Raw genomic sequence first — 10,000 nt, 5'->3', positions numbered from 1 at the left:
CACACACACACACACACACACACACACACATCTCGTTCTGAATGGTTCAAACAGGAGACGCGTTACCTGAAAATGAAGGAGTCAGTAACGGCCCGCACCCAAGTCTCCGCTACTGACTGTGCGTTGGCGGGAACATGTAATTAATGTTTGGGAGTTCTAAAAAAAGATGCCCCGTTCATCTGTCTCCAGCGGGCGCGGAAGACACTCTGCCTCACCCCCAAATTATGAGCCCATTTTTCACTTTGATCGCCAGAATGAAATTGCCTGCAAGATACCGTGTGTGTGTGTGTGTGTGTGTGTGTGTGTGTGTGTGTGTATACAGGTGTGCGCACGTATATGTCTGAATGTATGTACGTATATTAGCCTGAACGTGATGTACGAGTATGTATGCGGGCGTGGCTGGTTTTAGTGTTCACATCCCGTAAACAAACACGCACCACATCTCTCTCTCTCTCTCTCTCTCTCTCTCTCTCTCTCTCTCTCTCTCTCTCTCTCTCTCTCTCTCTCTACCGTCACACACACACACACACACACACACACACACACACACACACACACACACACACACACACACACACACACACACACACACACACACACACGCAAACACAGACACATACACATACAGAGAGAGAGAGAGAGAGAGAGAGAGAGAGAGAGAGAGAGAGAGAGAGAGAGAGAGAGAGAGAGAGAGAGAGAGAGAGAGAGAGAGAGAGAGAGAGAGAGAGAGAGAGAGAGAGAGAGAGAGAGAGAGAGAGAGAGAGAAATCACCCAAAACCAGCAACATCAGTGCAAAACTATAAGACCATAACTTCCTATCTAAACATGCATTACTCAGAATTACCCCTTCACTTACATACCACACACAACTCTGCTCCATCAAAAACTAGTACAAGTCACCGTGTATGTACGTGGAAACCTAAACAGCGAATTTAAATGTATTAAATTTTTCACTGCGACATGCAACAATTCACAACACACAACGTATGAAATCTTTATAAGCACCTGCAAGAAAGAGAGGGGTGAAAAAAAGAAGGGATAAATTTTGCAATACCTAGACAGTAAAACGTTGGGAGATGGTTATAGAATGAGTAGAAATGTCCAAGTGGTTACTTAGGTTACTGGATAAGGAAAAACGTACTGAATTGCTGCCTGCACTCCATCAGACAGGAAACAACGACAGGAAAAGGATGAAAAGGAATATATTTTTGCAATTTCTAGCCACTTTAATGCTTGGATATGACTAGAACGAGTAGAAATGTTCCCTGAGTGCTTAGTGATTTAGGAAAAATACACCAAACAGCAGTGAATGGATTAAGATCAAGCGGCCTTCACTTTGTCGAGCGGGGAGCAAGGCAGGCAGGCAGGCAGGCAGGCAGGCAGGCAGGTCAGGTCCCAAGACGCCTTCATCACCGTCACGCTCACACTCACCGGGGAGGAGGAGGCGCTTGCGTGAGGACACCTGGAGGGAAGGATAATCACGCCACTCCTCGCCTGGCCGTCCATCACCCCCTCCCCCTCCTCGTCATGCCTCACCCAGACGCGGGGAATAACACAAGTTTCCAGTTTATATTGAAAGTCTTTTTCTTATTTTCTTCTCTTCTTTTTCTTCTTTTTCTTCTTTTTTTTCATACGTTTTCTTCTTATTCTTCTCTCTCTCTCTCTCTCTCTCTCTCTCTCTCTCTCTCTCTCTCTCTCTCTCTCTCTCTCTCTCTCTCTCTCTCTCTCTCTCTCTCTCTCTCTCTCTCTCTCTCTCTCTCTCTCTGCATTGTTATTTCATGGGGTGTCGTGTTTTCTTTCTTTCAGCAGGTGGAATAAACACGGCATTAGAGAGAGAGAGAGAGAGAGAGAGAGAGAGAGAGAGAGAGAGAGAGAGAGAGAGAGAGAGAGAGAGAGAGAGAGAGAGAGAGAGAGAGAGAGAGAGAGAGAGAGAGAGAGAGAGAGAGAGAGAGAGAGAGAGAGAGAGAGAGAGAGAGAGAGAGAGAGAGAGAGAGAGAGAGAGAGAGAAAGTCCTACACACACAGCAAAAGAAAGAAAAAAAAAGTAAAAACAAGAAAAATAATGCAACCAACAAGAAATACCACAAAATGAGAGAAAGCACAAGAAATAATAATAGTTAACACACACACACACACACACACACACACACACACACACACACACACACACACACACACACACACATAAGAAAGTGGAAGAGGAAGAGGAAAATAAAACACGAGCAAATCACCCTTTCTCTCCTCGCTGCTGCTTGCGGATCTAGACACTAAATTATCCCAATGAGCACCAACCCCCAGACACCCACAGCGGCAGCCCGGGGCCGTGGAGCGCTGCTTGCCAGGCCACGCGGGGGGAAGAAAGTCAGGAGTCACGGTGCTGCGCCTCGACCCTTGGGACAGACGGAGGAGGAAGAAGAGGAGGAGGAGGAGGAAGAGGAGAAAAGGCAGCGGTAAAGAAAAAAAAAACTGTGGTAATTATGTGTACCTTGTGAGTCCGTCTTGCTCACGATCACCACAAAGAAGAGGGTAAAAGAAGGAAGAGGAGGAAGAACAAGTGAAGACACGGGACGAAGAGAAACAGGGAGTACATTTTTTTTTTTTCCGTCCGTGCTCTATTTCCCACCTTCGCCACTCATCACCACTCATTAAAACATTATTATCCTGCCAAGCACCTTTTTGTACCTCATCACCTGATAAAAGGGAGTGAAATTTCTCCTCCTCCTCCTCCTCCTCCTCCTCCTCCTCCTCCTCCTTCTCCTTCTTCTCCTCCTCCTTTATCTTATTCACCTTTCATCTCTTTATCTTATCAGGATCCTCTTTGCACACACCCAAAACTATCCACTCACCCGCTCTGTAAATATTGAAATTCTGTAGCTGCTACATTATATTAAAGACTCTACTCGCGCTGCTCTCTCTCCGTTCTGTCTGCCCTTTATCTTTTTTACTTGTCTGTTTGTGTGTGTGTGTATATATATATATATATATATATATATATATATATATATATATATATATATATATATATATATATATATATATATATATATATATATATATATATATATATATATATATATATATATATATATATATATATATATATATATATATATATATATATACGCACACACACACACACACATAAACCCTTAAGACCAAGGAGGCAATATTACTTGTACATTATGTGCCGATCAGGAAATATTCAGACATACTTGACATGCGTGGAACATTTTTGCATTGCTACCCTTGCAAAAACTATTACGAATCAGAACCCGTTCAGCGTTGAGTGATGAAGTGGATACTTTACCCGTGCAATAAATCCCACGAGTGAAGCAGGAAGGACGGGACCTGTTCTCAATGAAAAATAAAGACGTAATCCTTCCTGCATATAAAAGGCTACTCAAGCCATATACTTCACTGTCTAATCGAGTGTTTAAAAATAGCGGACGAATTTACAATGGCGGGGGCAACTAATTTATTTTCATTTCATCCTTACGCGGAGGAGGGGCAGCGGGAGGAGCGCGGCTTACACCTAGTTATGCCGTCACGTATTTCTCTGTCAACGACGTCTTCACTGAATCAAATCAGCCTCCAAACCACAGGTCAGGTGTGCCACAGCCAGCATGTCGAGACGCATCTCCTGCACCACCACCAGCACACAGCAGGAAAACCACAGCGGCGATCCAGTGGCTTGATTTCTACGCTTTTTACACTCACGAGGATACCACCTGGTGGGGGCAATGGGACCTGTGTAATCTATATCTCCATAGGATTCAACATTATTACTCTCTCTCTCTCTCTCTCTCTCTCTCTCTCTCTCTCTCTCTCTCTCTCTCTCTCTCTCTCTCTCTCTCTCTCTCTCTCTCTCTTTCTCATCCTCCTGACCCGGTAACAGTCCCACCTACATATCCACTAACCTCTCCCCGCCAGTCACACCCACCCGCCCACCGCAACACACTCAACCTCAGACTGACCCCAACACCGCGCCGGGAGGACAGGGAGACGGGAGAAAAGACAGAAAGTAAGTGAAGTAAGTGTTATTATCCCCCGCTCTTTTGTATAGAATCTCCATTGGGCACAGAAGCATTGCGTGACTCTGTGAATAGAAACGAGCCCTCATTATAGGGTCAATGTTGTGGCCGAGCTACCTTCCCTATGGTTTCTATGGTGAGGAAGGTTGGAAGTTTTAATGGGGCACTGAAGAGGATTTACTTCTTTCTACAGGGATCTTTCTCGACGCAAGTGTTTCCAGATTGCTCGCACGTAATGATCACGGGAAAAGAAGGAGAGAGGAGGAAAGTGGTAAAAGATGAGTTGGAGGATGACGAGGAAGAAGGCAGTGAGTGAAGTGGAGTGGAGGAGGGGGAAGGGGCTGGAAGAGGAAGAGGAAGAAAGAAAGGGGAGGATCAGGGGTCCGGACAATCTTCCTCCTTCTCCATAAGGTCTCAATTACTACAAGAAAATTGCGTAATTATAGGCGTTGTGTCTAGAAAGATTGACACAAGAAACTGCCGTCGAGCGTGACAGCCCCGGCAGCTCAGAAAGGCTTGGCTAAGGGTGGGAGTTCGCCGTATCCTGGAGGGGGGAACAGGAGGATTCAAGCTCCCTACCCATACCTATTCATCTCCTACTCCATACGCACATCCTCCTTTCTCTACACACGCCCCGGACTTTCCTACATCAGGGGCACAGTCACCTACACGCCCTGACTCTCTCTCTCTCTCTCTCTCTCTCTCTTTCTCTCTCTCTATCCACATGATGCAATTATCAGCTTATCAGACCAACGCACCCTTTTCCCACAATCAATTTCAGCCTTTCAGATCGTGCAACACTGCGCCCTGGGCTGAAAGGTCGCGTGGCTGTCATGAAAAGGGCGAGGAGTGATGGTGAAAGGGAGAACAAAATATTGATAAACGTGTTCTAGAGTGCCACGCCCTCAACCAATCCCATAATGCTCTTGCCACCCTCAAAACCACGCACCCCCCCTTCACCCCCTATACAGCGACCGTTTCCTTTTATCCACCTGCTACCACACCCTACAACAATGTCCTCCTCCTCTGTCTTCCTCCTCCCCCTCCTTCTTTGCCTCTTCCTCCTTCCTTTCTCCCTCCCTCCCTGGAAAGTAGGTCCCCCGTTCAACATGACCCGCCCGACGCCCGCCACTGCGCACATAGGAGGAGTAGGACAGGAAGGGAGCCCGGGGACGCCTCTCTCACGTACGGAAGTCTGCAATAACACATTTCCCGCGCTCCTGCCGTAACTAACACACGGATAGCAGAGAGGACGCTGGAAGGGACAGGTACAGTTAGCTTCTTCCTGGACAAAGTAAGGTGAAGGGCAGAAGGACAAATATGTACGTGCGTATGTATATAAGTGTGTGTGGAGGGGATGTAAAGAGGAGTATGCATTATTTCAAAGCAAAAGAGACGGACGGAAAAGAAAGACCAGCTGAAGAAATCATCACTTATTATACAACTGCTCGTCTCGCTGGCTTATAATCACTGGCAGGAAGGTTCACACAATTAGCGTGCAGCAAATGTGCCACTCATGGGGAGCAAGTAAGCCAACGTTGTCCTCCGACCCAGCCCCGCCCACGCCCAGTTCATCACCCCCCCGCCCCGCCCCGCCCCGCCCCGCTGTCCTACCCACCAATGCAGTCACCCCACCATGGCCAGACGTGTCCCCCTCTTCCCTCCCACAGCTTCAGGTCTGCTTCCATCTCAGCCTCCGCCTCGCCCACTGGCCAGCGTGGCAGCCACAAGGATCATTAGTAACATTAATTTTGCATCATTTTTTCCTCATGTGCATGCACACTAAAAGTGGAGCATGTTAAGACTGAGGTACAAGGCGCCGCACCTTCCGCCTCCACTTTCACAAGATATAAACTCACACACACACACACACACACACACACACACACACACACACACACACACACACACACACACACACCAAAGAAAAAATAATAGAATAAATAATTCAATAAATAAAATAAGAATAACTTTGCCTCCATCTTAAACAGAAAACGAAAATATTTTCACAAGATGTATCATTATCGCTTCGACAAATCAGTCTCTTACACTGCGACCCGAATTTCAGGATTATATATACTATATATATATATATATATATATATATATATATATATATATATATATATATATATATATATATATATATATATATATATATATATATATATATATACTCGTATATATATATATATAATATATATATATATATATATATATAATATATATATATATATATATATATATATATATATATATATATATATATATATATATATACATATACATATACATATATATATATATATATATATATATATATATATATATATATATATATATATATATATATATATATATATATAAATCACACAGTACAGGCACAGAGGTACTCACCACACCCCTTTTCTTCAGGCCATTACTGTTGTCTCCATCGGTATTTATTCTGCCAAGAAAAAGAAAAAAAAATGTATTAGGGAACATTGTGGATGATCGTGCGTAACGGTGGCAGTAGTGGTGGTGGTGGTGGTGGTGGTGGTTGTGGTAGCGGTGGTGGTGGTGGTGGTGGTAAGGGATTTTCAATACCCGAGGGTGGCAGGGGACTACTGGGTGGCCCAAACAGTTGGCTGGTTAGAGGAGGCAATGGTGTGTGGCTGACGGAGGACAACACGGTGGGGTATTACAGTAAATAATTAATGGTCGGGACTGAAAACCATGGAGTGATGACTTGTGGTATAGGGGGAGGTACTGAGGGGGGGTGTGGGGCTGGGGATGATGGCGGAGACAGGGGTGGGCGAGGACGGTGGTGGCAAGGTGTGGTGAAAAGTGATGGAGGACAATGAAGGAAGTAAAAGTAGAAGAGAGTTGATAAGGCAGGTAAGGACTGGTTGAGCTGAGGTGATGGAGGGCGGAGGAACGAAGGTGGCAGGGGCAGGGAAGGAAGACTGAAGAGCACACCCACACGCCCTGCCAGACGAGAGGCACCAATTGACGGGCTTTCACACCTGCCCTTAGTCACGGCTCTCACCTGTCGCCTACCTGGGCAGCCTGGACCATGTATTCTCCTTTTAAATCTTGCGTCTCGTACCACCTCCCTCAACTCACCGACTCGCCCTCCCACCCCACTCACCCCTTGTCCCTCCCCCTGTGGCCCGCCCTCCTCGCCCACTAACCCCCTCTGTTCTGAATTCAATCATTGCCTCTGACGCTGCACTTTCTCTCCGTCACTGTAAGAGCAACACGATGCTTCAATAACTGCTAATGAAGTGGTGCAACTTTCAATTCATCCAAACCTGACGTATGTAAAAACCGTAAATTAGAAATGATGTCAGAAAGCAGACGCTAACTCCTCTCGCTCCTTCTCTCTCTCTCTCCTCTCTCTCTCTCTCTCTCTCTCTCTCTCTCTCTCTCCTCTCTCTCTCTCTCTTCTCCTCTCTCTCTCTCTCTCTTACCCTTGATATTTATTTACTCGAACCATATTTGTAGTGACAGATTAACATGGATTAATGTATCGAGTGTACCGATTCGCCTGCCTTGCCTCGGGTAGACAGGTGTGTGTGTGTGTGTGTGTGTGTGTGTGTGTGTGTGTGTGTGTGTGTGTGTGTGTGTGTGTGTGTGTGTGTGTGTGTGTGTGTGTGTGTGTGTGTGTGTGTGCGTGAATGACAAATCAGACACTTAATAAAAAAAAAAAACACTCATTGTCTCCTAAGAACATGTCCTCCCACACTCATAAAATATTAATCTAATTGGAAAAGAACAGTGCGCCCAGACAATAAAAATCATTTACTTATTTATTTATTTTTCATGTTATAACGTATCGCATTAATTTTGTCATGCCTCATTTGTTTCCAGATATTTTTCCCTTTTCTTTCCTTCCTCATTTTTCCTCCATCCATCTATACATCAGTCTGTTCGTCCGTCAGAGTTATGGTAAATGAGAGAGAGAGAGAGAGAGAGAGAGAGAGAGAGAGAGAGAGAGAGAGAGAGAGAGAGAGAGAGAGAGAGAGAGAGAGAGAGAGAGAGAGAGAGAGAGAGAGAGAGAGAGAGAGAGAGAGAGAGAGAGAGAGAGAGAGAGAGAGAGAGAGAGATAATAATTTAAGACAGAATGAAGGAGCTAGAAAGGTATGGGTTTGGAAGAAGAGAAACATGAGGAGGAGGAGGAGGAGGAGGAGGAGGAGGAGGAGGTCAAAGCTTCTCTTCAGTATACCGGTTCACGTTACTCAGTGGGATCAGTGTTACCAGATGAGTCACACTACCTATGAGAACTGCCACAGGACAGTGTTACCAAGCCCAAGGCGGGTCTTAGGGTTACTACACAAATTAAGGAGAAAAGGAGACGGGAGGGAGAGGTCAGGTAGAAGGGAGAGAAGGTTAGTGAGGGAAGGAGGAGGGAGGGAGGGAGGGAGGGAGGACAGCAATTAAGTTTCAAATCTTACCTCTCTTACCTGCGAAATAAGTAAGAGATTTGAATGATGATGATGATGATGATGATGTTAATGATGATGATGATGATGATGATAATGATGTGCATGATAATAAATATAGCAGTTTGCAACATGAACAACAGTAGTAGTGGTGATGGTGGCGGTGGTAGTATAGTGAAAGTAAGGGTATTATAGTAGTTTACGTCCTATGAGTTTTCATCATCATCATCATCATCATCATCACCATCATGAAAGGAAAAAGAATGTAGGGCAAAGTAAGCAGTGGGAGAGAAAGATCATAAAGAGAAGAAGAAGAAGAAGAAGAAGAAGAAGAAGAAGAAGAAGAAGAAGAAGACGAGAATGAGAAGTGATGGGCAACATAATTATGGTCTGTAATATCATTAATTAGACCAACGACAACTGACAGTGATAAGAAGCCGCTGGAGGAGGAAGAGGAGGAGGAGGAGGAGGAGAGCGGTGAAGAGGACGATGACGATGGCCTGGAAGAAAATACGAAAACAAGGATAAGGTGGAGAAGAAACATGAGGAAAAGAAGGAGGAGAAGGAGGAGGAGGAGGAGGAGTCTCATTAGTATACCTGTGCTCACCTGGCGGCTCGCGTGGCTCGGCGGGGCGGGCTGCCAGATGTCGGGAGATCACTGGTGGGTGCTGATACCCTGCCAGTCCCGACTCGAGCCTCCCTGTGGTCCCTCCCTGCACTTCGTCCCTTCTCAGTAACCTCAACACACGCACACTAATCCCCCCCTCCTGTACTGACACTATCATATCTAGCTTAACACAACACGCAGGTGAGAAGCTTAGTAATCTGCCACACAAACAACCAAGCATAATCGCGATGCTGTAAACAGAGCGAAATGGACCGTGAGATAACGTCTTACGAGAACTAAACAACGTCTTTTGCCTTCGTTCACTTCATTGGTTTAATTTTATGGATTTTACGAGGCGCATGTAACAGCGACGCCCCTGGCACTGCCTTGAAGGGAGACCACAGCGAGGGAGAGGGAAAAAACACTGGGGAAAAATGGACTGTTGCTAATTGTTTCTGAGCGATGTGAAGGTGTGGGGACAGACAGGACACCGGTACGCCACGAGGGATGTGAGCCTGGTGGTGGTCGTAGTCGTGGTGGTGGTGGTGGTGGTGGTGATGGTGGTGATGGTGATATGGTGGCGAGTAGGCTGGTGTCGGGGGTGGGGGAAGGGTGGAGTTGGAGTTTAAATTGATTTCTTTTTGCTGTGCGGTTATTTCGAGATGAAAATACATCATGGGACGTCGCCTCCACCACCGCCATCGCCATAAGCACCACCCAGCTATGTTTTGCGTGGTGGTGGTGGTGGTGGTGGTGGTGGTGGTGGTTAGGATGGAGATTAAACTTTATATTAAAAATCGATTTATGTTACTCTTAACCGCACTGCAACCGTCACCTTTATAAAAACGACAGAGAGAGAGAGATAGAGAGAGAGAGAGAGAGAGAGAGAGAGAGAGAGAGAGAGAGAGAGAGAGAGAGAGAGAGCGCACAGACGGAAAA

The 10,000-nt window shown here is 45.7% G+C and overlaps 1 long non-coding RNA gene across 1 annotated transcript in view; it reads right to left on the bottom strand.

Annotated features, from left to right (window-relative positions):
* Nucleotides 1-10,000, bottom strand: part of LOC135101597 (uncharacterized) — a 174,857-nt gene that overhangs the window by 114,434 nt on the left and 50,423 nt on the right. The window contains exon 2 of the long non-coding RNA XR_010269329.1: nucleotides 6,428-6,476. This is a non-coding gene — a long non-coding RNA (uncharacterized LOC135101597). The remainder of the gene's footprint in view (nucleotides 1-6,427; nucleotides 6,477-10,000) is intronic.

The sequence above is a fragment of the Scylla paramamosain genome, chromosome 6 (genome assembly GCF_035594125.1).
Source record: "Scylla paramamosain isolate STU-SP2022 chromosome 6, ASM3559412v1, whole genome shotgun sequence".
Taxonomy (NCBI): domain Eukaryota; kingdom Metazoa; phylum Arthropoda; class Malacostraca; order Decapoda; family Portunidae; genus Scylla; species Scylla paramamosain.
Note: the sequence above shows the minus strand (reverse complement) of the source record. Positions and strands in the feature narration are given on the sequence as shown.